Source organism: Pelodiscus sinensis, chromosome 18 (genome assembly GCF_052426305.1).
Source record: "Pelodiscus sinensis isolate ZL-2025 chromosome 18, ASM5242630v1, whole genome shotgun sequence".
NCBI lineage: Eukaryota > Metazoa > Chordata > Testudines > Trionychidae > Pelodiscus > Pelodiscus sinensis.
In genome coordinates, this window is record NC_143069.1 from 17,055,787 (window position 1) to 17,083,010 (window position 27,224).

Sequence of the window (27,224 nt, forward strand, 5' to 3'; positions counted from 1 at the left end):
TATGTTAAAGCAAATAAGTGTTGGATGGGAGGCCAAGACCATGGACAAATTGCAAGCAGTGGCAGAGCATTGCCACTGCACTCTAAAAGGAAAGAGAAGCAGTCCTCACAAAAGTTGATAGCTCTGCAAATACAGCATTATTCAGGGCAGGGCAGACAGTACTGGGAACGGGGAGGGTACCAAGAATGGGGATAAGGTCGGAGAAGGGGTTGTGGCACCGGGTTTTTGGGATTTAGAGGTTTCAGCTCCGGTCATATCCACCCTGTGGGAACAAGGCATTATTGTCCCCTATTCCAGCCCCTGTAACACTCCTATCCTCCCAGTTCGAAAAGCTGATGGTAAATCATGGCGGTTTGTTCAGGATCTTCAAGCTATTAACTGCATTGTTGTACCCACCTTTCCTGTAATCCCTAACCCAGCAACCAATCTGGCTTCTATCCTGCCAGATGCAACTCATTTTACTGTTGTTGATTTGTGTTCTGCTTTCTTTTCTGTCCCGGTTCACCCTAAGTTCCAGTATCTTTTTGCCTTTTCTTACAAGGAGCAGCAGTATGCTTCCCAAGGGGTACACAGAAAGCCCGTCTTACTTTTCCCAAGCATTAGCCAAAGACCTTGTTAACCTGGTCTTCCCCTCTGGGTCCACATTGGTCCAATGTGTAAATGATCTACTCCTCTGTTCCCCTTCATTATCTGCCTCAGAAACTGACTCTTTAGTGCTTCTCACTGCCCCCCCCCCCCCCACCTTAGGGTTACCTGACTACTGTAAGCCTTTACCCTTTTCTGCCACGAGCAATCTGGTTGTGCACTTGGGGTTCTTACTCAGGAGCATGGTGGCAAAAATCGTCCAGTAGCTTATTTCTCTGCCACCTTGGATCCTGTTGCCCAAGGTCTACCCCCCTGTCTGCGTGCTGTGGCTGCCGCGGCACGCCTAATTGAAATGTCTGAGTCCCTTGTCCTCCGCTCTCCTGTTTCTCTCATGGTCCCTCACTCTATAGATACTCTCCTGCTACAATGTAATACAGCTCACCTTTCCTCCGCCCGCCTCACTTTTACTGCTTTCGGCTTCGCATATCACCATAAAGTGCTGTTCTCAGTTGAACCCTGCCACTCTCCTTCCTCTGGCTAATGACGGTGAACCCCACGACTGCCTTGCAAGTGTCTCTGCTGTCACCGTCTCATGCCCCGACCTTTCTGATGTCCCTCTCTCTAACTCCGACCTTGTGTTATTCACTGACGGTTCCTGCTTTAGAGATAGCCAAGGTCGTCTCCTCGCAGGATACGCTGTGGTATCACTCTCTGAAACCCTAGAAGCTGCGCCTTTCCCTTCTGTGACCTCAGCACAAGTCGCTGAACTAGTTGCCCTAACCCGCACTTGCTTTCTGGCTGAGGGACGCTCCGCCAGCATTTATACTGATTCTCGATATGCTTTTGGGGTTGTACATGACTTTGGCACCCTCTGGCAAGCTCGGGGTTTCCTTACCTCTGCTGGTACCCCTATCAAGAATGGCCCCTACATTGCTGCTCTCCTGTATGCACTCCCATCTGCATTAGCTATTGTTAAGTGCCCTGGTCACTCCACAGCAGATACTGATGTTGCTAAGGGTAATGCTGCCATAGAACCTTCCCCAGGTGCGTTTCTCGGTTCCCTTTCTGTTTCTGTACCACCGCAGTCCCTTTCTAAAGTCACCCTGCTCCAAGACTCTGCCTCAGAAACAGAAAAAGACTCCTGGGTCGCCCGGGGTTGCTCTCTACACCCTGATTCCCTTTGGCGCCCCCTTATTGGTGCCTTTGTGGCCCCCTTTTCGCTCTACCCAGCTCTGGCCGCCCTGCTACACGGCGTTTCGCATGTCGGAAAGGAGGGGATGGTCTCTGCTGTAACTAAGGCAGGATGGTGAGCCCCACATTTCAGCTCTTTTGCAGCTCGCCACTGTGCCACCTGTACCACTTGCCAAAGCTACAATGTTGGCAAACCTGTAAAGGTAGCTCACGGGTTCTGGGGCCTGCCCCAAGCACCGTTCTTGCATTGGCAGCTTGATTTTGTACAAATGCCTAAGTGTCAACGCTATGAATTCATTCTGGTTATGGTATGCTTATTTTCGGGCTGGATTGAAGTCTTTCCTTGTCGCAAAGCTGATTCACTGTCTGTTGCCAAATGTTTGTTAAATCATATTATGCCTGCCAAAGGAATTCCTGCCACTTTGTCCAGTGACAAAGGAATTCCTGCCACTTTGTACACATTTTACTGGACAACTTGTTCAGCACCTGGATCGTGTATTACATGTCACGCACTTGCTGCACTGTCCCTACCACCCACAGAGCGCAGGTGCAGTTGAAAGACGAAATGGCATGCAAAAAAAAAAATAAGCTTGCAAAAATTTGTGACTCTACAGGGTTAAGCTGGCCAGCGGCCTTACCATTGGCCCTTATGGAAATTCGATCCACCCCATCCCAGAGACATAAATTAAGTCCTTTTGAAATTGTTATGGGGCGCCCTATGCGAACAATGACTACCATTACTCCAGTCTCAGACTTGAACTTGACTCACAGTACACTCCTACAGTACTGCAAGGGACTAATGCAAGCTGTAAGTCACTTCCATTCACAGGTTTGAGCCGCCTGGCCAACCGAACCCACCTCTGACGCCTGCCACACCCTCGAGACAGGTGATTGGGTCTACATACGACACCACCAACGAAAACACGCCTTGGAACCCCGGTGGAAGGGCCCACATCAGGTGCTGCTCACTACCCAGACGGCTGTTAAGCTATCCGGCATAGCAGCATGGATACATGCTTCTCAGTGTAAGAAGGCACCACCCCCAGCAGACCAGTCATCGCCTCAGGACCACGCAGAGTCAATTTTGACTCCAGAAGAAGACGTAGAGGAACAGCCTGCAATACCTTACAACCTACGTTCACGTAAGGGTTGCCTGAAGCAGACGACAACCAAAAGCAAGGCCCAAGAAGAAGCAGCAGTGAGCCTAGCGCCTGCTGCCTGGTGGACATAAAACCGTGACTGCGGTTCCCTCAGCTGAGGTTGTCAGAACCAAAAAGGGTCTTGCCTCCAGCATGTGCCTCTGGTGGGGCCTGTTCCTCGGCTACTGGTGTCTTAAGGTCTGGGGAATCCACAATGACAATGACAATTCTTTTATCCACCAGCAAGTATGGATCGCTCAGACCCTTAATATCTCTAATTGCTGGGTCTGCAGCCACATCCCAGCCCACTCACAAGCTGGTGTTCCTGTCTTGGCAATCCCACTTAATTCCCCAGGCCTCACCGGAGGACCTCATCCATTTAACAAGACATGGAACAGTAATGACACTTGGGAAGCAGTAGGAATAAATGTATCTAAATGGATAAGCGTGGTGGAGGGAAAAGGTCACTGGTGTTGGGTGTGTAATGGGACAGGGCTGAATCTGGGGAGGAGCAGTTGTCTTCAGCATATTGTAACCAATGGTGTATGGGATTATTCAAACAAGATTGAAAAATGGAGGACCGGGTATGGGGATATGAATTTTTTCTCAACCTGGGATCAAACAGGGAAATCACTCTCCTGCTCCCGCTACAGCCACCCTAGTGAGAACAGTACAATCTTTCAATGCCATGCAAATAACACCACTCCCCGTAAGGAGAATCACCTTGTGCCCTTCGGGGGATATTACTCCTCCTTTGTAGACACCTATATGGCAAAGGGGTGCAACCGACCCTTCCCGGCTTTGATAGGGCATCATTGGGTCTGTGGGACAAAGGCCTATACCACATTACCAGTTAACTGGTCAGGTATCTGTTATCCCGCCCAACTCTTCCCACAATTCCGAGTGTTAGAGTCCTTCCCACGAGAACGCCTCCGTAATTTTAGGCGAAAAAGAAGGGACTTGTCGGATGCCCAATGGTATGTGAATCACATAAGCCCTTTAACTTGGGAAGAGGCTATTGGTGGTTCCTTTATCCCATTTGGGGGAGTAATACATCATGCAAAAAGGCTTCTGAGGTTACAAGCAGTAGTTGAAATCATGGCAAATGAAACTGGAGAAAGTTTAAGGGCCCTGGCCAAAGAAACGGGAGCGATCAGACAAGTGGTCCTCCAAAACCGTCAGGCATTGGATATAGTGCTGGCAGCAAAAGGAGGGACCTGTGCTCTCATTGGCAAAGAATGTTGTGTATATATACCAGACAACACCAATGATATAATAGATCGCGCTAGCTACTTAGAAAAGATTACATACCTTTCCAACAAAGAGCCAAGTTCCCTGTGAAAATGGCTAAGTAACTTGTCCAATTTCTCTGGCATAGGAAACTGGTTGTTTCAGGAAGCCCTGACTATCCTATTTGGGATCTTAATAATTTTTGTATGTTTTCAGTTAATCTCCTGTTGTATCCAAAACTGTGCAAGACATGTCACAGACATGTCCCCTCACCAGAGTGCTAATCTGATGATTTTAAATATCACTGATGAACAGAGAGACAAAGAACGGTTAATGCAAGGAACCCAGTAATTGTTGGTCATAGGCGAAGCTTGACCAAAAGGAGGGATTGTGAAAGTAGAAAGAATTATACTGTAAGAAAAAGATGAATTGTGCTGTAATAACTGAATAAGTTGAAGGAATTCTGTTTGTCTTTTTAAGAGAAAGAAGAAAAGTATGTTAATGTTGATTGTAGGTATGCAGATCAAGGTGCTAGCCAATTTGGGCCTGAGTTTAACAGGAAAAGGAACATTAAGTGTTAGACAGGAAACAATTCCAGATAATCAGGGAGATATAGCCAGGAGATTGCTGTGTGCTTAATATTGAAATGAAGATACTTAACCACACTAATAATGTGAAGTTTTGCCACACCCTTTGATCTTGTTAACTTGGCCTTTTGACTGTATAAAATCAAGGGGTTTGAACCTTGTATGGTACTCACATTTTCTCCATGCATTTTAGCAAAGCTTTGCTGAAATAAACAGAGCAGTCTGCCAAATCTGTGAGTCCTGTCTGACTTTGACAATTTGTTTTAGAAAGACATCCAATCTTTATGGCTTGTGTGTAGTTCAACGCATTAAATTCCAAGCAGGTTGCTGAAGTTTCTTTTTTTCATCATGATTGGCAATTTGACCAGCCTTATACAGTAATGGATCTTTACCATTCCTCTGATTTCTTTTGTTCCCGATATATTTAAACATTTCCTAATTATCCTTTATGTTACTGGTTATAGATTTTTTTTCCCCCAATTTTAGCTTCTCCTATCAACTGTTTGCTTTTTCATAACTCGCATCCTCCCTTTTTTCCCATTTGCTTTATATTTTTTTCTTGTGGTGTTTATGACAAAAACTAAAACATAGGACATAAACTTTGAGTGCTATTTATAGTACTTTAGGTTGGTTTAATGGAAAAATGGGTTGATACAGAGTAAATTGGAGTTCAAAATAACCCTTTCTCGGGCAATTTTTCTCTCGAAAGCCTCACCTTTTTCAGCCTCCTTCCACTAACTTCTGATTTTAAATGTCTGGATTGTTAGACATGTGCTCAGGAAACCTTACCTGTCACTAAACATAGATTTTGTTTGTGTTAATTATAGATATGAATGGAGCTAGTTAATCCCTGTTGTAAGATTCCAGTGGAGCCAAAGAAAGTAAACAAGTAACTAATTTGGGTCAATCTTTCTACTTGACAGTCCCTAGGAATCTACCGTTTCAACATTTCCTGGGAACAGAAACACAAGTTAGAACAGTGATAGAAATGTAGCCGTGTTAGTCTGGTGTAGCTGAAACGAAATACAGGACTATGTAGCACTTTAAAGACTAACAAGATGGTTTATTAGATGATGAGCTTTCGTGGGCCAGACCCACTTCCTCAGATCAAATAGTGGATCTGAGGAAGTGGGTCTGGCCCACGAAAGCTCATCATCTAATAAATCATCTTGTTAGTCTTTAAAGCGCTACACAGTCCTGTATTTTGTTACAAGTTAAAACACTCATTAATTTTGGCTTCATTCAGCTTTCCCTTCGAACAAATTAAAAACATAGTTGATAAGTGGCAAAGTTGGTGCATGGGAGTGAAGGACACGTTAGCTCATTATGCCTACACAGGGGGATGTCACACTGGTCTGACCAGTTCCAAGGACAGTTGGGCTGCCATAGAAAGGGATGCAGAGCTGCTCTTCAGGAGCTCCATGGATTAGAGCTATACTGCTGTTGAAGGAATTGGGGCTCTCAAATAAAAGAAGTCCCTTGCCTTAGAATCATAGAATCCCAGGGCTGGAAGAGACCTCAGGAGTCATCGAGTGCAGCCCCCTGCCCAAAAGCAGGACCAATCCCAACTCAATCATCCCAACCAGGTCTGTGTCAAACCAGGACTTAAAAACCTCTAGGGATGGAGATTCCACCATCTCCCTAGTTAGCCCATTCCAGTGCTTCCCCATTCTCTTAGGGAAAGAGTTTTTCCTAATATCCAACCTACACCTCCCCCACTGCACCTTGAGACCATCACTCCTCGTTCTGCCATCGTCACCACTGTGAACAGCCTCTCTCCATCCTCTTTGGAACCTCCCTTCAGATAGTTAAAGGCTGCTATCAAATCCCCCGTCATTCTTCTGCAGACTAAACAAGCCCAACTCCCTCAGCCTCTCCTAAGTCATGTGCTCCAGCCTCCTAATAATTTTTGTTGCCCTCCACTGGACCCTCTCCAATGCGTCCACATCCTTCCTGTAGTGGGGGGCCCAGAACTGGACACAATACTCCAGACGTGGCCTCACCACATCCCAATAAAGGGGAATAATCACTTCCCTAGATCTGCTGGCAATGTTCCTCCTAATGCACCCTAATATGCCATTAGCCTTCTTGGCTACAAGGGCACACTGTTGACTCATATCCAGCTTCTCATCCACTGTAACCCCCAGGTCCTTTTCTGCAGAACTGCTACTTAGCCAGTCGGTCCCAGCCTATAACAATTCTTGGGATTCTTCCATTCAAGTGCAGGACTCTGCACTTGTCCTTGTTGAACCTCATCAGATTTCTTTTGGCCCAATCCTCCAATATGTCTTGGACACTCTGCACCATATACCCTACCGTCCAATGTATCTACCTTTCCCCCTAGCTTAGTGACATAGGCAAACTTGCTGAGGGTGCAATCCATCCCCTCATCCAGTCATTAATAAAGATGTTGAACAAAACCGACCGTAGAACCGGTCTTTGAGGTACTCTGCTTGAAACTGACCGCCAGTCCGACATCGAGCTGTTGATCACTACCCATTGAGCCCAACAGTCTAGCCCAATTTCTATCCATCTTACAGTCCATTAATCCAATCCATACTTCCTTAACTTGCTGGCAAGAATAAGTCCAGGTATATCACATCCACTGAATTCCCCATGTCCACAGAGCCAGTTACCTCGTCATAGAAAGCAATCAGGTTCGTCAAGCATGACTTGCCCTTGGTGAATCCATGCTGACTGCTCCTGATCCCTTTCCTTATTCTAAGTGCTTCAAAATGGATTCCTTGAGGATCCCCTCCATGATTTTTCCGGGGAGTGAGGTGAGGCTGACCGGTCTGTAGTTCTGTGGATTGTCCTAAGGAACATCTTGGTACCATTTACCTCCCACAAATAAAGTACATACCGACCTATGTTCAGGACCAGGTCAAAGTTGACAGCATAACAGATAGTAAGTTGACAGTATGAAGACTAGGAAGTAAGCCCCCTTCTGCAAGGTAAGGGACGGTAACCAGGTAACAGGGGGTAGCAACCTGATACATCAGGAATGTATAAAAGTTCACCTCAAATGGTGTTCACCAGCTGACTGTGTGGGGGCACTGGATGGTGCTCAGTGGGTGTTAGGACATTGCCACAGCTTCCATAAAGTGTAGCGGCGCAGCACTGAGTCTGTTCGCTGGCAACTATTATTGCATGTTGTTACGCAAAAAATCTGCTTGGGCGATTTCGAATCTTATCTGGTTTGTGGTCTCTGGGGACTCTGGGCACGGAGACCACATCCAGCGATAGTGACTTGGCTCTGCAACTTTAGCGAAGAGCCAGGTGGCTTGTACCTCATGCAGTAGAGAAGGCTCCAGACTTACAAACCAGGTAACAGAACTTTTGCGTTCTCCTCCAGCAGCAGGCGCTCCGACACAGCTGGACTGAGTACAACACCTGCAAATAACCCAGTTAGTTAATGCAAGCATAAAGAGAGGCAGCCTGGCCAGATGCAACCATTCATTAACTTCCAGGCCAGAGAGGGCCATTGTGATCTTCAGTCTAGCCTGGCATCCTATGAGGTGCACACAGGCCCTTCTCTTCCACTTGTTTAAACAGAGGCACCCTGGGGCACCTTAAAGACTAACACGTGTATTTGGGCATCCGCTTCCAGGGGTAAAAAACACTTGGACCTGCTTTTCCTCCGCAACAGCTGATGCCCAAATAAATCTTCAAGGTGCCACAGGACTCCTTGTTAGTAATGACTGTTGGGGTTGCCCCTCTAAGGCTATGTCTACACTGCAGGCTTTTTGCACAAGAACAGCTGTTCTTGCGCAAAAACTTGCAGAGTGTCTACACTGCGTGCGTGTTTTTGCACAAGTATTACAGTACAGCATCAGCAAACAGGGCTTCTTCAGGAAGAGTTATTCCTCTCCCCACAAGGAATAAGCCCTCTTGCACAAGAGCTCTTCCAGAAGGCGGCAGTGTAGACAGGCAACATGAATTTCTTGCGCAAAAAACCCCTACGGCTAAAATGGCCATCAGAGCTTTCTTGTGCAAGAGAGTGTCGACACTGCCATGGATGCTCTTGTGCAAAAGCACATCTCTTCTGCAAAAGCACATGGCAGTGTGGACGCGCTCGTATGGAAGACCTTTTGCACAAGAACTCTTCTGCAAAACAGTTCTTGTGCAAGAAGCCTGCAGTGTAGACAGAGCCCACGAGTTTCAGAGGGGTAGCTGAGTGAGTCTGTAACAGGAAAAACTTAAAACACAACATATAGTCACCTTAAAGATTAACAAACCGTGTCAATGGGATCATGAGCTTTCCTGGGCATAGCCCACTTCTTCAGACGACTGGAGTGTTGTATGTCCAGAACCAAAATGAACAGGGGAGGAAAAAATGGGAGGAGCGAAAAAAGGAGGCAGGGGGTATGTAAATATCAAAGGGAAAACCCAGCTGGTATGTAACAGGCACCACTGATAAGAGTTGTTGGGAATTTCCCAGGAACCGATCGGGGTTTCTTAGGAACAAGTTTAAAAAGGGGTGTGAATCGGGGTGAACTGGGTGGATGCCTGGGTGAGGGTTGGGTCGAACAACGCAGGGAGGGAAAAGCAGGAGCGTGGGGCGTGAGGGCAGGTGAGCGCTGCGGTGAAAGCCACGTGCGCAGGCCGGGCCGGGCCCCTCTCTCCTCCAGCTGACTTGCAACTTCCACTGCCGGCCCACGTGGCCCTCGAAGGGCGGAGCTTCCCCTTTCCTGCGCCCGCCCCTGGGGCCCTCCAGCCAATGGGAAGCGAGGGCTAATGTTGCTGGTGTTTCAACATTCGGAGCCGGCTGGCACAGCTGCTGCCGCGGGCCCGGGAGCTGCGAGCAGGCAGGAGGCGGAGGTGAGGGGCGGGGGGCGGTGACTCCTGGCCCCCCAGCGCAGGGGGGTCCAGGTCCGGGTCCGTCCGGGGTTACCAGGCCGCGCACTCCCCTCGCTCTTGGAGGCGACGCTGGTGCCAGTGTCTGCTTCAATGCGACCCTACAATAACAAGCCCCAATCGGCCGAGTCGCTGCTTGTTTCACCTCGTGTCCCCCTGCGCTGCAGAAATCCCGCCTCTGCTGGGCCAGCCCCGAGACACGGGGTTACCCCTGGATTGTAAGCAAGCTGCCCCCTTCTCCCCCATGCTCCCCATTCCCTGAATATCAGTCCTGCCCCCGCAGCCTGCACAAATCTTCATCCTTTAGGACCAAATAGGAAGGGGAGGGGGCGAGGGATTATTTTCTTTATTCCCACTCCCCCTAACGGAAGGAGCTGTTCTCTGTGTCTGTGTTTACAAACCAAGGAACGTGTTTCTCCCTGGTTTGGGTTGGGGTTTTTTTTTTGCCTGTTTCTTGACAAGATTGATTGAAATGTTGGTCTGACTAGAGTAGTCCCCAAGTTTAGCGCCCTGCCCTGAAGCAGGACGAAGTCAACCAAGACCTACGGGTTTGTCTAACCCTGTCTAATTCTTTCTTCCCACCCATGCTTCCCCAGAAGGGATCAGACAGGCTGTACACAGCGGGTGTTTAAGTCTCAGCTTGACAAAGCCCTGGCCGGGTTGATTTAGTTGGGATTGGTCCTGCCTAGAGCAGGGGGCTGGATTTGATGACCTTCTGAGGTCTCTTCCAGCTCTATGATTCTATGATTCCCTCCCCTTTCCTTCACCATCATTAATATCCTTTTGCAGTGAGTTCCAGAGGTTGATTATACACTTCAAAATACGTCCGTTTTAACTAGAGCTGGAAGGAAGTTTTCTGAGGGGATGTTTTTCCATTGGAAAATGCTGATTTTAGTGACCTTTTGTTTGGAAGGGGAAAACTCCACCATTTCAGAACATTAAAATGTAGTTTTCCATTCCTGAAATGACTCTTTGTTTGGTCTCTTTAAGGTTTATCTTCCGTAATCCACCGTACTACATTTAAAAAAAGTCAAAATCTAAACAAAACGTGAATTTATTTGCAGAACTGTGTGTGATCAGGAAAAAAAAGTCAAAATCCTGGAATTTCTAGTCCCAATTCAACCCTACTTTTAGCCACCTTGGTGCCAGGGATGTAAAATCTCATTTAATTAGCTAACCAGTTAAACAATATGTTGAACCAGTTAACCGATTAAATGGGACACGTAGGACGTGTTAAAGATGGGCTTGGAGCAGCGCACACACCTACCCCCTTGGCACACTGCTGTGACTGCTGAGCAACCCTACCCGTGGTGTGCCAGAGTGCCCTGTGCCTATGGCTGGTGGAGGGCTGCTCCAGCCCCCTCTGGTTAACCATAACCGGCTTACTGGTTAACCATTCACTTCCGAACTTGGTGTCCCCACTGCTAACATTAGGACAGTGGTCCCCAACACGGTGCCCGCATTTGTATGCACCCGCCAAGTGCTCAGGGCTGGCCTGGCCTCGGGCTCGTGGTGCATGTGCGGTGCCGGAGCTGGCCCCGGGCGCATGGTGCACGGTGAGCGCCGGCCCCGGGGGCACCGCAGATTGGCTGCCCGCGCTATGGCCATGTGGTGCATGGGGGGAGCGCAGGCCCCGGGCACACGGTGCTTGGGGGGAGAGCGCCGGTCCCGGGCGTGCGGTGCTTGGCGGGGGGCCCGGCCCTGGGTGTGCGGTGCTTGTGGGGGGGGGGGGCGGCCCTGGGAATGTGGCTATGGGGGGTCCCCGCCCCCAGGTGCACAATGGGGGGCCCCGCGCCAGGGCGCCCTGCGGGCAAACGGCCACACCCCTTGGCGCCCGGCACCTCAAATGGTTGGGGACCACTGCATTAGGAGAAGCCATTGGCTGCCTCCCCTGCCCCGCCCCATTCCTTCTTTGACATTCCCCTGCTCCCATGGGGGTCACGCTGCCCCCCTTTGAGAGCTGATGCTGAAAAGTGCTGGGAAAGCTTGGGGCGATTATCTGCCTGACCCCGGTGAATAGGAGCTGGCAAAGGCCCTGAAGTGTGACAGACCCTGGAGCTGTGACCGGCCCTTTCACCCAGCAGGATGTGCCGAATGCCCCAGAGGACCAAGGGATGGTGGGCGTGGCACTTCAAGCACACCTTGATTTTCTTCTGTCAGGGCTGGGGCATCGGACCGTCCAGGCTGGGTTCCTGTGATTTCCCGCGTGTGCTGGGCGGATGGTTTCCTGTCCAGTGCAGATCGCTGCTGGTGCGGGACCTCTGCATATAAACGCTGGGTAAGTCCTGGTGGGTTTTTAATGGGCACTGCCATGTGGTTTGGTAACTCAGGGTGCCCCTGTATAAAACTATGGTGAGACCCACATCTGGAATACTGTGTACAGATGTGGTCTCCTCACCTCAAAACAGATATTTTGGCCTTGGAAAGGGTTCAGAAAAGGGCAACTAACATGATTAGGGGTTTGAAACGGTTCCCATATGAAGAGAGGTTAAAGCGATGGGACTTTTCAGTTTAGAAAAGAGGAGATTGAGGGGGGATATGATAGAGGTCTATAAAAACATGAGTGGTATGGAGAGGGTGAATCAAGAAAAGTGATTTATTAGTTCCCATAATAGAAGAACTAGAGGACACCAAATGAAGTTAATGGGTAGCAGGTTTAAAACTAATAAAAGAAAGTTCTTCACACAGGGTGTAGTCAACCTGTGGAACTCCTTGCCAGAGGAGACTGTGAAGGCTAGAACTATAACAGGGTTTAAAGAGAAGCTAGATAATTTCACGGAGGTTAGGTCCATAAAAGGCCATTAGCCAGGAGATAGAAATAGTGTCCCTGGCCTCTGTTTGTGGAAGGCTGGAGAAGGATGGCAGGAGACAAATCGCTTGATCATTGTCTTTGGTCAACCCTCTTTGGGGCACCTGGTGCTGGCCACTGTCAGCAGACAGGCTACCCAGTACTGCCGTTCTTATGTTAGGGTTCTTGGTTGGGGCACAGGGCAGAGCCCATCGGTTCAGAGCTGCTAAGAGCAGAGTTATTTGCACTTACATCCCAGCCAGACTCCCTCGTATCCCCTAACACAGGGCTGGGGGGATCCTTTTTTGGGTCGGGGGCCACAGAGAAATCCGTCGGGCCTTGTAGGAGTTGGGCGGCAGGAGTGGAGCTTAGTGCCTACGGGGCCAAGGGAAACAGAGAGGGCACCATGTCCACAGGGCCGGGGTGCCATTTTCCCTAGGGCCTCCGGAGGGGTGGGGGGGGGGGGAGTGTGTCTATGGTCTAGGAGCCAGGGCCCACCAAAGATGAATCCGACCCAGGCTCTGGTACATCTCTGCAGCGCTGCCGGCCGGTTCCCCCACCTCTTGGTCCTCAACCCAACTAGACCCGCTTCCCGACGGCTGGTTGCCCCCGGCCAGCCCCGCTCCCTCCAGCCCCCTCCCAGCCAGCCCTGCTTCCCGGCGGCCGGTTCCCCCCCACCCCCTCTCTTCCAGCCAGTCCCGCCCCCCCCCCCCCCCCGGCCCCTGCTGTTCGGTATTTTTTTTAAACCATCTGGTAACCCTAGCAGGTGGGGGTGAAAAGTGCATGGAAATGCCTGCACAGGCGCGTCTGGGAATGAGATGCTGCTCTAACATCTCCGCCTCTGTTCACTTCCAGCCCCTGCCTCGTGGCGCTGGCCCCCCCGTGGCCTGGGAGGGCTCCCCAGGCGCACCATGGCCTGGCATAGCAAGCTGCAGAAGCACGTCCTGAGCCTATACAGGCAGTTCCTGCGCACCGGCCGGGAGAAGCCGGGATTCCTGCCTCGCATCCAGGCTGAGTTCCGGAAGAACGCCAGCATCCCCCGGGCCGACGTGATGCACATCGAGTATCTGCTCCGCCGTGGCCAGAGGCAGCTGGCGCAGCTCCGAGACGCGAACACCAAACAGATGGGCACCTTTGTCCAAGCCAAACCGGAGGAGCAGTGACCCCTGCTGGTTGGCGCAAGCGTCTGTCTTGTACTGGGACGGTTGGGGGTGAATTCACAGATCAGCCTTCCTGGTTCTCACATCCCTGTGCACCCCTCGTGTCCAAACACAGGTGCCTGGCTTGGCATTTGCTGAGCTAAGGTGTCTTTATTGGCAGCCAAGCTTTTAAACAGTTCAGGTGTGGATGGGTGATCTGGAGGAGATGCTCTTGTTTCCAGGACCTGGTACACAATTCATTCTACCCCTGCTGGCTCCTCTCTTCGGGTATGTCTACACTACAGCGCTAGTTCGAACTAAGCTAATTCGAACTAACGCGTCTAGAACTAAAAACTAGTTTTGCTAATTCGAACTAGCAAGTCCACATTGAGTGGACTCTGAACAGGGCTTAAGGATGGCCGGAAGCAGTGCCAGCAGGGCATCAGAGGAGGACTTAGAGCGTGGAGATGCAGTCTCAGGCTAGCCGAGGGCTGCGCTTAAAGTGTCCCGACCCCCACCCCGGACAGACAGTTCTAAGGGGTGCCCCGCTTGAAAACCAGTCCTGGCTTGGAGTGCCCGGAGTACCCACACTGGGCACATCACACCACTCAGCCATCAGCCCGGCTGCACTTGCCGCAGGCTGCCATCTGGGGAGAGGGGGTAATCGGGGGGCTGCAGGAGAGCTTCCACCCCCAGAAGCCTGCAGAGCCAGCCCAGTCCTCCCCATCGGGGGCTCGTACCCCATTCCTCCCTCACCTCCTTCCACTTACCCTTCCCTAGCCCCCCTTCTTATTGATGTACAAAATAAAGATAACGTTTCTTCCAACATTGACTCTGTCTTTATTGAACAAAAGTGGGGGAGACTGGGAAAAGGAGGTGGGAGAGGGGAAGAGAAAGGCTGGGAGAGGGGAGGGCAACTAACATGATCAGGGGTTGGGAACAGGTCCCAGATGAAGAGAGGCTACAGAGACTGGGACTGTTCAGCTTAGAAAAGAGGAGACGGAGGGGGGACAGGCTAGAGGTCTCTAAAAGCAGGGGTTGGGAGGAGAGGGTGCATTCAGAAAAGTTCTTCATGAGTTCCCATAAAGAAGGACTAGAGGACACCAAAGGAAAGGACTGGGTAGCAGGCTTGAAACTAGTAAGAGAAAGTTGTTCTTCTTGACAAAGCAAATAGTTAACCGGTGGAACTCCTTGCTGCAGGAGGCTGTGAAGGCTACAACTAGAACAGAGTTTAAAGGGAAGTGAGATCAAGTCATTGAGGTTGGGTCCATGGAGTAGTCTTAGCCAGGGGGTAGGAGTGGTGTCCCTGCCCAAAGTTTGTGCAAGGCTGGAGAGGGATGGCACGAGACAAATGGCTTGGTCACTGTCTTTGGTCCATCCCCTCCACGGTCCCTAGGGTTGGCCGCTGTCGGCAGACAGGCTACTGGGCTAGATGGACCTTTGGTCTGACCCAGGACGGCCATTGTAAGCTCAGGGCTCAGGGTCGGGGGTCTCAGTGGACCCCCTTGATTTTCATGCAAACCTGCTCCTGGGTGGCCAGGCTGGCAGCTCTCCTGCCCTAGATGGCCACTTTCCTGTGCCTAGTGCGGAGATCGTGGACGAGGTCCACGATGTCCGCACTAGCCCAGGAATGTACCCGCCTCTTGCGGTCCCGGGCAAGCTTCTGGGAGCCGCCAGCCTGGTCCCGGGAAGAGGGGGTGGGCTGGGGGACATCGGGTGGGTGGCTCTGTGCCGTGCCAGGTGCAGGGTCTGCTGGCTGGGTGCTAGCAGGCTTGCACCTGGCACGGGCACCGTAGCCAGCCCGTGCCCCTTTAAGGGGTCCGGGGCCGGGAGGGGGGCATAGAGTTTCCCTGGTGTTGGCCAGAGTGGCCACCAGGGAAACCTGGGGAGGGCTAGCCTCCCACTCGTTCGAATTAAGGGGCTACACAGCCCTTAATTCGAACTAGTAAGTTCGAACTAGGCTTAAGCCTCGTAAAATGAGGTTTTCCTAGTTCGAACTAAGCGCTCCGCTAGTTCGATTCAAATTCGAACTAGCGGAGCGCTAGTGTAGCGGCTATGAATGTTAGTTCGAACTAACGTCCGTTAGTTCGAACTAACATTGTAGTGTAGACATACCCTTCCATCCTTAGCCAAAGAGGAACAAGCCAGTTAGCCCAGGGAAATAAAAGAAAGGGAGAGCGGTGACGGAAAATCCTGTGTCTGTCATTTTTTCAAATGATCTATCTTGCCTAAAAGCCTGTCAGGGATTGGGCTCTGTTGCAGGAGGTGCTGGCGAAACACTCCGTGGATTTGGGTGCTACAATTCCTGAGTGTCGTCCGCCTTCCTGCCCCCTCCCCCCACCGAAGCGCTTTGGAAGGCTCACAAAGGACAGAGACCTGCCTTTTGAAAATCCGACTCCCCACCGGTGTCTCAAGACAGGCGGCTCTCTCTCGCCAAAAACGGAGGCAGCAGCGTGGGGTGACAGGCAGCCAGGTCGCAAGGGGAGGTGCTTTTTAGACCAGTTCCCTCCTGGCACTCCGTACTGCTGCCTCTGTATCAGAGGCAGCAGCACAAGCTGGCAGCAGCCCTTGCCTGGGGGCTGGGTCTGAGCTTCTGGACCTGGTGCAAACTGGAACTGAGCGAGGCTGCCTGCCTGCCTGGCTCCTAACACACTGTAAATGCAGAGCCGCAGAGGGGGTAGGTCCCGCACCCAGCGCGAGCCAGGACTGAGACAGCTGGCCCCTGGGGACTATCGAAAAGTCAAGTAACCGATAAGAAATCATGAGGTTAATTGACTACTCAGTGAATATCTAACGTCCCTAATCCCTTTTCATAGTTCCCCTCTGGACTCTCTCTCCTAAAGCATGGCCCTGAGATCTGGACACAGTGCTCCAGCTGAGGCCTCCTCCGTGCCAAATAGCTAGGAGAGTGACCTCCCATGTCTGCCGTACGTCTCCTACCACGCCCCAGGGCTATGCCCTCTTACTGAAGGGCTTTGTGTCTGAGATCGCTTCTCTCCTAGGCTACGTCTACACAACGAGTTTTTTTGGCAACAAATATGCTAACGAGGGACTCTATGACAAGCAATGTCATTTGCATATTTTCTGCCGATCCGTTTTTGTGCTCGGGGTTTGTGCGCAAAACCAAGCCGTGTGGATGTTTACTTTTTGTGCAAAAAACCCCCTTTTCCCACAAGATCCCTATGCCTGCAAAAAGGCCGACCGATCTTGTGCAAAAAGGGGCTTTTGCCTAAAAAGAAAACATCCACATGGCTTGTTTTTGCGTGTTCTTGCGAAAAAACTTGTGGCGCGTCTACACTCTACGTGTGTTCTTGCAGAAGTAAATTTGCAGTAAAGCATCAGAGAACAGGGCTCCTTGCACAGGAGTTATTCCTCTCCCGACGATGACTAAGCCCCCTTTGTGCAAGAGCTGTTGTGCAAGAAGGCAGCGTGGACGGGCACCAGGGGCTTCTTGAGCAAGACACTTTTATGGCTAAAATGACCATCAGAGCTTTCTTGCACAAGAGAGCGTTCACACTGCCATGGACGCTCTTGTGCAAAAGCCTATGGCAGGGTGGAGGCACTCTTGCACGAGACCTTTTGCGCAAGAACTCCGGCGTGAAACAGCTCTCGTGCAAGAAGCCTGCAGTGTAGGGCAGGGAGCAGCCTATGAGGGAGGGGGAGGGACCCCTAGTAATGGCTCAAACTTCCCAGGGGGGTGGCCAGAGGCAGGACATTTGCCTGGCAGGGTGGGGGGGGGGGGGCGGTGACCTCACAGGGGCTTTGGGCAGCCCTCAGCATATAAGGCAAAGGGCAGGTGGGGAGGTGGTGACCTCACAGAGGGACCCACATCTCAGGCTGATAAAAGCGGGGGGCGGGCCCAGGGGACTTTGGAGACCCCCGGTTGCTTTAGCTCTGGTGCGTCTCCTCCTCACGGTTCGTTCGCGTTCTGTGAGTTCCACATCCCGACACCTTTGTGACGAAGGTAAGAGCCCCCAGGGGTTGGATCCCGCCCGGGGCCGGCTGGGTTCCAGGCAGGCCCAGCCCTCGGTCAAGGGCCAGAAGGTGATTCCTCACCTGGGCTGCGTCCTTAGCGCCACTGGGGCTTTCTCCTGGTTGGTTTCCCTTTTCCTCCATCCCCCCACATTTCTGCTCTGTTCTTGCCTCCTCTGTGACCTTCCCTTGCTGCCTCCCCCAGCTTGGGACCCAACAGACTAGCTGAAGGACGGGGGGTGGTTTGCAGGAGCCGTGGGGTGGGGGATGCAGCCCCCATTGTGGGGACTGGGGAGGTGGGGCTGGAACAAGTCTATGCCGGTGTCTTTGGGGAGAACGCTCCACCCCCCACACCTTAGATTCTCCCCTGATTGGCCAAGAAGGGGCTGTTGATGGGCAGGAGACTCGTGGAATGAGGAGTAACGGTAGTTTGAACTAGGAAGCCTAGTTCGAACTACCTAGTTCGTGCCCCGTGTAGCCGCGCTGCACGGGGTTCGAACGAGCGGGGTTTTAAAAATGGCGGCTCCCCGCTTATGCAAATGAAGCCCGGGAAATTCAAATCCCGGGCTTCATTTGCAAGTGCGGTATGCCTACATTACCCTCCTAGTTCGAACTAGCGGGGTAGTGTAGACATACCCTCAGGTCCTTGCAGTGCCTGTGCAAGACCGAACCGATAAGCAAGGGGCCATTTGGGGGCTGGGGGCAGTCGCTCTGGGGAGCTGGAACCCCTGGATTTCGTTCATCAGGCTGCGCCCCAAGCTCCCCTTTGCTCCCCTCATTTCCAGCATGGCCAAACGTTTTCGGCTGTGGTTCAAGAAAGCCCTGAAGATGGCCCCAGGGCCGGTGGGGAGCAGCTTCTCCGTCCCCGCGGGCGGGGAAGCTGGATCCCACCAGCTCGGGGCGACTCGCCCACCGGCCAGGCCCCCCCGGACCTGGCTCCAGAGGCGGCTGGGCAGGCGGGACCCAGCCCAGCGGGGGAGCCGGGTAGGGTGGCTCCGGGGCCTCCTCTGTGGAGAGAAACACCTGCCCCGGGAGCCCAGCCCCCATTATCACCAGGGGGCATCGCCCTGCCCGGCCCCCGGGGACCTGCCAGTCTCCGGGAGCCCCCAGCCCGTCGCTCCCCGCACCAGCCCCTGCAGCTGTGGGTCCAGGTCCGTCAGCAGCAGCGCCTGGGCCTCCAGCTGCAGCCGGGCCACCTTGCGCAGCCGCTCAGACCCAGGTGAGGGGCCGTGAACACGCTGGGCCCAGGGGCTCACCCAGTACCCCGGGGGGGCAGCCCCAGTGTCTGCCCTGCAGCCAGGGCAATGGATGGGGGCGGGGGCTGCTTGGCTCTCTTGTTCCTGGTGGGGCTCTGCTGAGGGCGTTGGCAGATGTGAGGGTGGCAGGGGGATGGGTCCCTGCGAGGGGCGTGTGGGGCCCAACCTGCCCTGGGTCCCTGACATCGGGGCGCGTGACCCCTGCTGGCCGCTGGAGTCACCCTGGACCCTTCCCTCCCGCACAGAGCCCCCCTGCGCCTCGGCAGAGCTCTGCCAGGAGCGGATGGACTCCCGGGTGGAGGAAGGGGCCATCTACGACATCGAAGAGCAGCTCCACAACCGGGACATGGTAGGAACCTTCTCCACACGGGGGGGACCCGAGATTGTCCGGCCCCTTCCCAGCACGTCCCCCCCCCCTCCGGGAGGGGCTTGTCCCTGGGGATCCCCCTGGGGCCCCTTCTCCTGCATGACCTGGACCCCCCAAGCTGGGGGCTCTTGTCATGCACCAGCTGGGCCCCCACAAGCCTGAGGCAGCAGTTGGGGGGGGAGTGTGGGTGCTTGGACAACCAGCAGCTCCCACCTCCACTCCTGGGAGACCTGAGCCCTGCAGCTGTCCGTGGGGGGCAGGCAGGCCCCAGGCTCAAAGACTCTCTCTGGGGCGCAGAGCCCAGCCGCCCTGCAGCGGTTCCTCTTGGCCATCCCCCTCGCCTGCCTCGCCGCCCTCCAAAGGGGCGAGGACACCCTGGCGCCGCGCTGCTGCAAGGACACCATGATGGCCAGGATCGTTGTAAGCGAGTCGCGGCGGCCGGGAGGAGGGGAGGGGATACGTGGGGTGGACAGGGGTCTGCCTGGGCCATGGCGGCGGGTGGGGGTGCTGGAAACGGGATGGGTGGAGCCAGGAGGGCTGGAGGTGGACATGGGAGGGTGGGTGGGGATGCTGGAGGAGGGAGGGACACAGAAATGGGGCAGGTCTGGGGTGCTGGACAGGAAGGGGGATTCGGGACAGGGAGGGGTCTCCCCGGGCCATGGGGGGCTGGAAGGCAGCCGAGCGGGCTGCTGGGGATGCGCCTAGGGAGCAGGGATGAGGAGGTTCAGAGGCTGGTCACCAGGGCAGGGAGGGGCAGGAGACGGCCTGGGGACAAGGATTGAGCTGGTCCCGGTTTGGGAGGGGGTGCTGGGAGGGGCCCTGTGTCGGGCAGGGGGGCTACAGGGCAGCGGGAGGCAGTGGGGTTGGATCCTGCTGGGTGGGGGCGCTGGCCGTGTGAGCGTCTCTTGGGGGCCCCAGCCTCACACGCCCCTTTGTCTCCTTGGGTCTCACAGGAGATCATGGAGGACTCGCCCCCCCGCTGGTCTTGGCCGACTGCCTCAACGCCGCCTGCAGCCTCAGGTACCGACCCCCCCCCCCCGCCGACTCCCCCAGAGCAGATCCCCTGGCCAGGGAGTGGGAAAGTCTCTGTCTCCTGCTGCTGAATTAACAGCCTCTGCCCCTCTCTCCTGCCAGCACCTTGCAGCCTCCCCTGCGGGCCCAGCTCCTGAGCCCCCTGCTGACGGCGGCCGTAGGACAGACTGTGTCTGGGGACTGGCAGCAGGAGCCCATCCACACACAGGTACGTCCCTCTGGGCCCTGCTCCCGGGCTGGGCTGGAGCTCCAGAGAGGAGTGGGGGGGGGGGGGGTGGCAGAGGGAGGGAAGAAGCTGCAGGTTTGGATCCTTCCCTCCAGGGTTCCCGTTGCTCTCCCGGGGGGCCCGTCCCTTCCATGCCCAGCCTGGGCTCCTCCCTGCTCTGCGAGGCGGCTCAGACCCTGCTCTAGGCTGGACCCCGGAGCCAGCGGGTGGCCTGGATCCCCCAACACCCCTCTGACCCAGGGCTCCCCCTTGTCTTGCAGCAGTTCATCCGGGCCCTTCCCTACGACCTCCAGGCCCTACTGGCGAGCCTCCTCGCCGAGTCCCCAGACACCGCCCGGCTGCAGCTCATAATGGAGGTGAGCCCCGTGGGGGGGACGGGGCCATTGTCCCTGCTTCCTCGGGGGGGGGCCGAGAGAGGAGCAGTGTCAGTGGCTGGGGGGGGGCACAGTCCGAGAGGAGCCCCAGGCTCTGCCCAGAACCGGCACCTCCCTACGGGTCCTGACCTGCCTCTTTCCCCCCCAGCACCTGAGCCCGTGGCTGGAGTCCCGCCTGCCCCAGGAGCGAGCCAGGGCCCTTGGCAGCACCACGGCCCTGCTGGGAGTCGCCACCACCCTCCCGGGGTTTGACGTAAGTGACCTCGGAGCCGGGGGGTCTGGGGCTGCAGGGCGCGGGGCTGGGAGCGTCCCCGGGAGGCAGAGGCAGAGGCAGGGCCGGGAATGGGCCGCGTTCTCCTTTCCCCGGGGAGGGGCGACCCTGGGCCCTTCAGGGGGGCTCTTGAGGGACTGGGCCTGGGGACTGGGGAGTGGCCGTCAGTGGATCCCCTTGTTCCACCCCCGGAGTGACCCTTCAGTCGGGGCCATTGCTCAGGGTTGTCTCCTCGCAAGGCCGGCCCCGCCCCGCCCCGCCCCGGGAGGTGTCTCTGTCCGTCCCCCGAGCTCAGACCCGCCTCGGTGGCCGTTTGCATGGGACGTGCAGCCCCAGGATGCTGAGGGACCCCCCCTCTTCTCTCCCCTCAGAACTCCGCCGACTGGCCGAGGATGGGTCACCACGTGGCCCAGCTGGGCCTTTTTATTTCGGACCCATCCGAAGACGTCAGCCGGCTGGCCCGGGAGGGGGTGCACAGCCTGTATCAACTCCTCCTGCACCACAGGGGTAAGGAACCCAGCCGGGACCTGGGCCCCAGGGACACCCTGAGGGTGCCGGCGGCGGGGGGAGGGGACCCAGCCCTTTTCCCCCAGACTGGCCCAAGGGGGGATGCGTCCCTCTGTGTTCCCCTTCTGCCCCCTGTGCCCCTCCATTTGCCCAGGGATGCCTGCAGGGACCCGTGGGAGGGGAAGGGCTCAGACCTGCCAGCAGAATGACCCTGTTGTGTCTCTTGCAGGCCTCAACATCCACCAGGCAGAGGACCTGTGGTGCAGACACTACTACAAAGAAAGATGGGTCCTGGCTCACAGCAACAGCGTGCGGGTGGGAGAGGTAAGGACGCGCTGCCAGGGCAGGGCAGGGCTCGGGGATGGGGCTGGCTGGGGCCCTCGTGGGGGTAGGAGGGTCTTGGGGGCAGTAGGAAGCTGTGACCTGGGGCAGGGGTTGGGGTGCCGGGTGAGGAGAGCGTCTGGGTGCAGGGTCTGGAAGGGAGTTTGGGGGAGGAGGAAGCTGTTTTAGCCCCAGGAGTTGGGGCCGGGCTCTGGGCCGTCAGCTGAAACCTCCTGTGCTCTTGATTCCAGGTCTTTGGGCAGCTCTTCACAGCAGAGCAGGAGAATTGCTTTTTGGACAAGGCTCTGCTCGCTGCCCGCTCCCCCCTGCGGCGCCCCAGCCAGGCCGGGCTGGTCCTGGCCCACGCCCTGCATGGGCAGGCCCATCAGCTCCTGGAATACATGGTGAGCAGCCGGAGCAGATCAGGAGAGTGGGGCAGGGCCAGGGTCTCCTTCCCATCCCCTCAGGGAGTCCCCCGCCCCTTTCCTCAGGCTGCCCCCACCCCACGTCCCTGCTGGCAGAATCCCTCCTGCCCCTGCGAGCGTCCCTGGGGGTGGGGGAGGCTCTGAACACAGAAACTGTCCTAGGAGGCGGGAGGGGGCCGAGGTGTCAGGAGCTCTGGCGGGGGGGTCAGGAGCTCACCCTGCGGGCCTGACGGGGGTGACCAGAGAGCAGGGGGAGGAGGGTGGAAATGCTGGGGGGGCCAGTTCCCCTGAGTCCCCAGGGATGAATGTGACGGATTCTGCTTCCCTTGCAGCAGGAAGACACCCAGTGAGAGCAGCAAGAGCTGAGGAGCCAGCAGCTGCGTCCCCCTCCCCCCAACCCTCCCAATTGTATTGAATTGTATTTACATTCTCATTAAACAATGTTTCAAAAAACATTTGGATCAGGCTTGGTCAATAATTTGTAATGGGGGGGCCATTTTGGCAACTGATCAAGGGCCACATTTCTACCGAGGGCTTTGGGGTCTGGGACGGGGTGGTTGGGTGCAGAAGGGAGCTTAGGGGAGGAGCCTGGGTGCAGGGGGGGGGTATGATCTGGGGCGGTGGATAGGGGTGCAGGGTCCAGGAGGGGGTATGGGCGCAGGAGAGGACTCTGGCCTGGGGGAGGGGCTCTAGAGGGGTGCAGGGTCAGGGAGGGAGCTGTGACCTGGGTGAAGGGGGAGCAGAAGGTTTGGGGGAGGGGGTGCGGGTGCCAGAGAGGAGTCTGGCCTGGGGGAGGGGTGTCGGGGGGTGCAGGGTCAGGGAGGGAGCTGTGACCTGGGTGAAGGGGGAGCAGAAGGTTTGGGGGAGGGGGTGCGGGTGCCAGAGAGGAGTCTGGCCTGGGGGAGGGGTGTCGGGGGGGTGCAGGGTCAGGGAGAGAGCTGTGACCTGGGTGAAGGGGGAGCAGAGGGTTTGGGGGAGGGGGTGCGGGTGCCAGAGAGGAGTCTGGCCTGGGGGAGGGGTGTCGGGGGGTGCAGGGTCAGGGAGGGAGCTGTGATCTGAGGGAATGGGGGACGCAGGTTCAGGTGGTCGCCTGGGACAGGCAGTCGGGGAGGGGACGTGGGCGCCAGGGGCAGGCTCTGGCTGCGGAGGTGCCTACCTAGGCAGCTGCGTATGGGGGAGCCCGACTGTCACCTGAGGGGATGGGGGAGCTCAATTTTCAACTGTGGGGAATGGAGGAAATACTGTGGAGTGGAGGGAGCGAGATGGGGGGGGGGGGCTGAATTGTTCCCGGAGGGGAGATCTCCCTGGCTTGGGGGGGGGGGGCGTTTCCAGCAAAGCCCTCACATAAGAGGGGGACAGACGGGGGGAGGGAGAGGGCGGGGATGGGCAGGGCAGGTGGAAATGGGGAGGGGCAGGAGAAGGGAAGGGGGAGGAGATGGAGGAGAGCAGGGGATAGGAGTGGGGGCGGGGATGAGGGGCAGGGCAGTGGTGGTGATGGCTGAGCGATGAGAACAGCTCGCAGGGAGCTTAAAGCCAGCAGATGCTTTTCGGCAGAGTTGCCATTTGCCCTGGCGGCTTTGCCAGAATAGCTGTGCCAGCGGGGGGGGGGCGCGGGGGGGGGGGCTTTTGCCACACACCCAAGCCAAGCCAGCTGTGGCGGCAAAGCCTTGTGATGTAACCTAAGCCCTTGGCAAGGTCGGGATCAACCTGCTCTGACAATTTCTCGGAGCGGCGGGATGAGAAACAAGGATCGTGCAGGGAGATGGGGATGACTAGGAAGCGAATCCAGGTGTGGGGGGAATATCCTGGGTTGGAGGGTCAGTCGATACCCCCGCCTGCCACTGTCTGCCGGGGCTCTGCCCGCAAGATGGAACCAACAGCTGAGTTTGCTTTTCTGCCCCATCGTGGGCACAAAAGGCCCAGAGCAGCCTCCTGCTATCTTGGAGGAAAGGGGCCAAAGTTCAGGAAGCAGGTGCCAGGCTGGGCTGGAATCCGCGAGCTCCGCTTTTGCTTTGCCCTTCCTGGAAGCTGGGCTGCAGGTGAGTGGCGGTTTCATCTCTGCTCTTGGGGTGTTTCTTGTGGGTTCCGAGTGTGGATCTGAGAGGGGCTGCGCAGGGGCAGTGTCATGAACGAGCTGTAAGCGTTACAGCCCCTTCTGCGCAGGCTGGCTCCAGCCTCCCGTCTGTCTCCAAGCCCTGGGGGAGAGGCGGGAGGCCAGCAGCATGGCCTAGTGGAGTGGGCAGGAGGTTGGGTGTAAGAACTCCCGGGTTCTAATCTAATGCCACCTAGTGACTAAGGCACAGAGTTGTGTGTTAGACCCTTGCTCCTCAATTCTGCGCTCACTCTCGCGCTAGTGACCTTGGAGAGGCCTTTCAGGTCTCCCTTTCCCTGTCCATCAAAGGCAGGCAAGTGCGATGTAATGCCCTGGAGCAAGTGCTTTGGGACGTGTCGCACAAGTGTGCCTGGCTCACAAGCGTGTCAGCACAGGTGTGTAAAAGCGTGACGAAGGCTTTGAGATCGATGCCGAAGGCTTGTGAGGCTGTGGCTGGCTAAGTGACAGGGAAATGAAAGGTCAGAGTTTGGTCAGTTAGATTTTATGGTAATACACTGAGACGAAGCACTTTGGGCGTATATACGATAATGTCTTTCCAAGTGCGTTAGTTCAAGCCGTGTCCTAGGAGCCAAGAGGTGAGACAAACATGCTTGGTCCTGTCTCGGTGCAGGGGTGGACTAGATCAGTGCTTCTCGACCAGTGGTACGAGTCCCCTTAAAGGTACTCAAGAGATGTCTGGGGGACACGTCAACACAACTGAAATTTGGAGAAAACTGAATTTTAGTTTTCAGTTTGACAGCGCTTTATTCTTTTTGTACCTTTTACACCCAAAAATGCCATCGCCCGCCCGGCTACGATGCAGTTGTTTAAACAAATGTGTTGCAACGGTAGAAAAAAATTGTGTGTGTCTGAAAACTGTAGGTACTGGGGGTACTTACAAATTTTTTTTTAAAGGGGGTACATTATAAAAAAAGTTTGCGAAACACTGGACCTATCATGGTCCCTTCCACTCAGACTTTTCTATGATTCTGTGACAGGGCTGGGCGATAATTTTCAGAAGGGGGCCACTTAATGGATTTTGGTATGGGGTCATAGGCCGGCTCCACCCACAGAAGGGGCGGAGCCTGAGGCAGAAGGGGCGGTGTTGTGGACTAGCCCACCCTCAGAGTTCTCCGTGGCTGAGGCTTTCAATTAAAAGCACAGAAAAGAGCTCACAGCTTTGCCACTACTGGCAGCTGTCCAGCGTGGCTACAGCTTTTTAAAGGGCTCGTGGCTCCTGCCCCTGCTGTAACCATGAGCTGTGAATCATTTAAAATTGGATCCTGCTGCCTGAGTCCCCACTTAGAATTCGGCGGCATGGGCAGCAGGATCTAAACAGAAAGCGGCCAGATCACAGTGTTTGGTGGGTTGCATCTTACCCAGCCCTGTTCTCTGAGCTGGTTTCGAAACCTCCGTGTCCTCCTTATGGTCTGACAGCTGCAGATTTACTGCCTGTCTCTCCTCTCGTGGCCCAGCCTAGCCGCAGCTAATGGACTAACTCAGGTTAGCATCACCTGCCCTGTCTTGGTGACTCTTCACAGCTGAACGGCCTGTAAGGCATCGTGCTGGTCTTCTGATCTCTTGGTGACTCCTCTGCCTTCTGTTTATTTCTTTCTCCCTAGCTGGCCGATCAAGTCAAGCCCTGTCAGTGCGTGAAGGCCCCAGGAATTACGAGTGCAATGGTCTCCCATGCCCAAGGTAATCGGCTGGCTAGTAATGGATGGACTGCTTGGTTATCAGGTTAGGCTGCACAAGCCAGGTCTATGGGACCCCATGGCCAGCTGGCACCTGGTTCACAGCTGTACTAATCTGAAAATGGCTGGAAGACACCACCATCATTAGGCTCCAGAGTCAACAGCACTTGCTCCTCTTGGAGCTACTTGTCCATGGCAGGCAGCACAGCTTAGCAGCTCATTGGGACGTCTCCTTTCTGTTGTGAGATCTGGGCACTTTAGAATGGCTGTAGCTATTGAAAGCAAAGGTGCACAGCTATAGGCATGGGGGTTTCCAGCTTTATTCACCTAGGTGGCTGATTCCAGGAAGCAAGGGTGTGTGTGTGGGCGGGGGGAGGGGGGAGTCCTGTACAGAGGGTTCCCTGGCCCCTCTGCTTCCATGGCTGTGCAACTGCCACCAGGTGGATTAGAACCTGGGACTTTTGGAGCTTAGGGCAGGAGCTGCTATAGCTTGAGTTATAAGTCAGTTGCCTCTCAGCGTAGGCTGAAGAGCTCCCTTATAATAATTGCTTGCTGGAAGTGGTCTCAGTGCCACTCCATAGGATAGTGACCCACATCAGGTGTGTGGGTTACAGCTGCAGGCCTGCTCCCAGCATGCGGATCTGCTCTCTGGGCGGCGTCTATAACTCTGTGGCTGCAGCCCTGCTCCCAGGACTGGATCTGCTCTCTGCCCATTGGCGTGCGCAGCACATTTCATTAGGGTGTGCACCCAAAGAATGTTTTTAAATGTACTCTTTGACCCCCATTAGCCACGCCTCTGGAGGTAACACTTTCAGGGCAATATGGACACATGACCAGAAATAAAAGGTGTCATGTGACCTCCCCCCCCCCCCCCCAAGGACTTTTCCCACCATCCACTTACCAATAGGGATTAGTTTGGCCCTCACCAAACCCCCCTCATGCAACGATCGTGCAATTGCATTAACCCAATGTGTGAGACATTAACTTGGGGGGTGGAGAGGCTGGGGGAAGTGTTCCCTCTAAGAGTTTCCTCCCATGAGCACAATACATTTTGTGTTGTGCACCAGTACTGAGTGTGGCTTGTTTGGATGTGCCATGGTGGCACCCAAGTTATTCATAAATATCTTATGAACCACTTACCTTTCCCCTCTGCTGCCCTGTCTCCTTCCCT

General features: G+C 55.0%; 1 pseudogene; it reads left to right on the forward strand.

The window, feature by feature from the left end:
* Window positions 1-1,654: 1,654 nt before the first annotated feature.
* Window positions 1,655-5,000, forward strand: LOC149523261 (uncharacterized; annotated as a pseudogene).
* The last annotated feature ends 22,224 nt before the right edge of the window (window positions 5,001-27,224 follow it).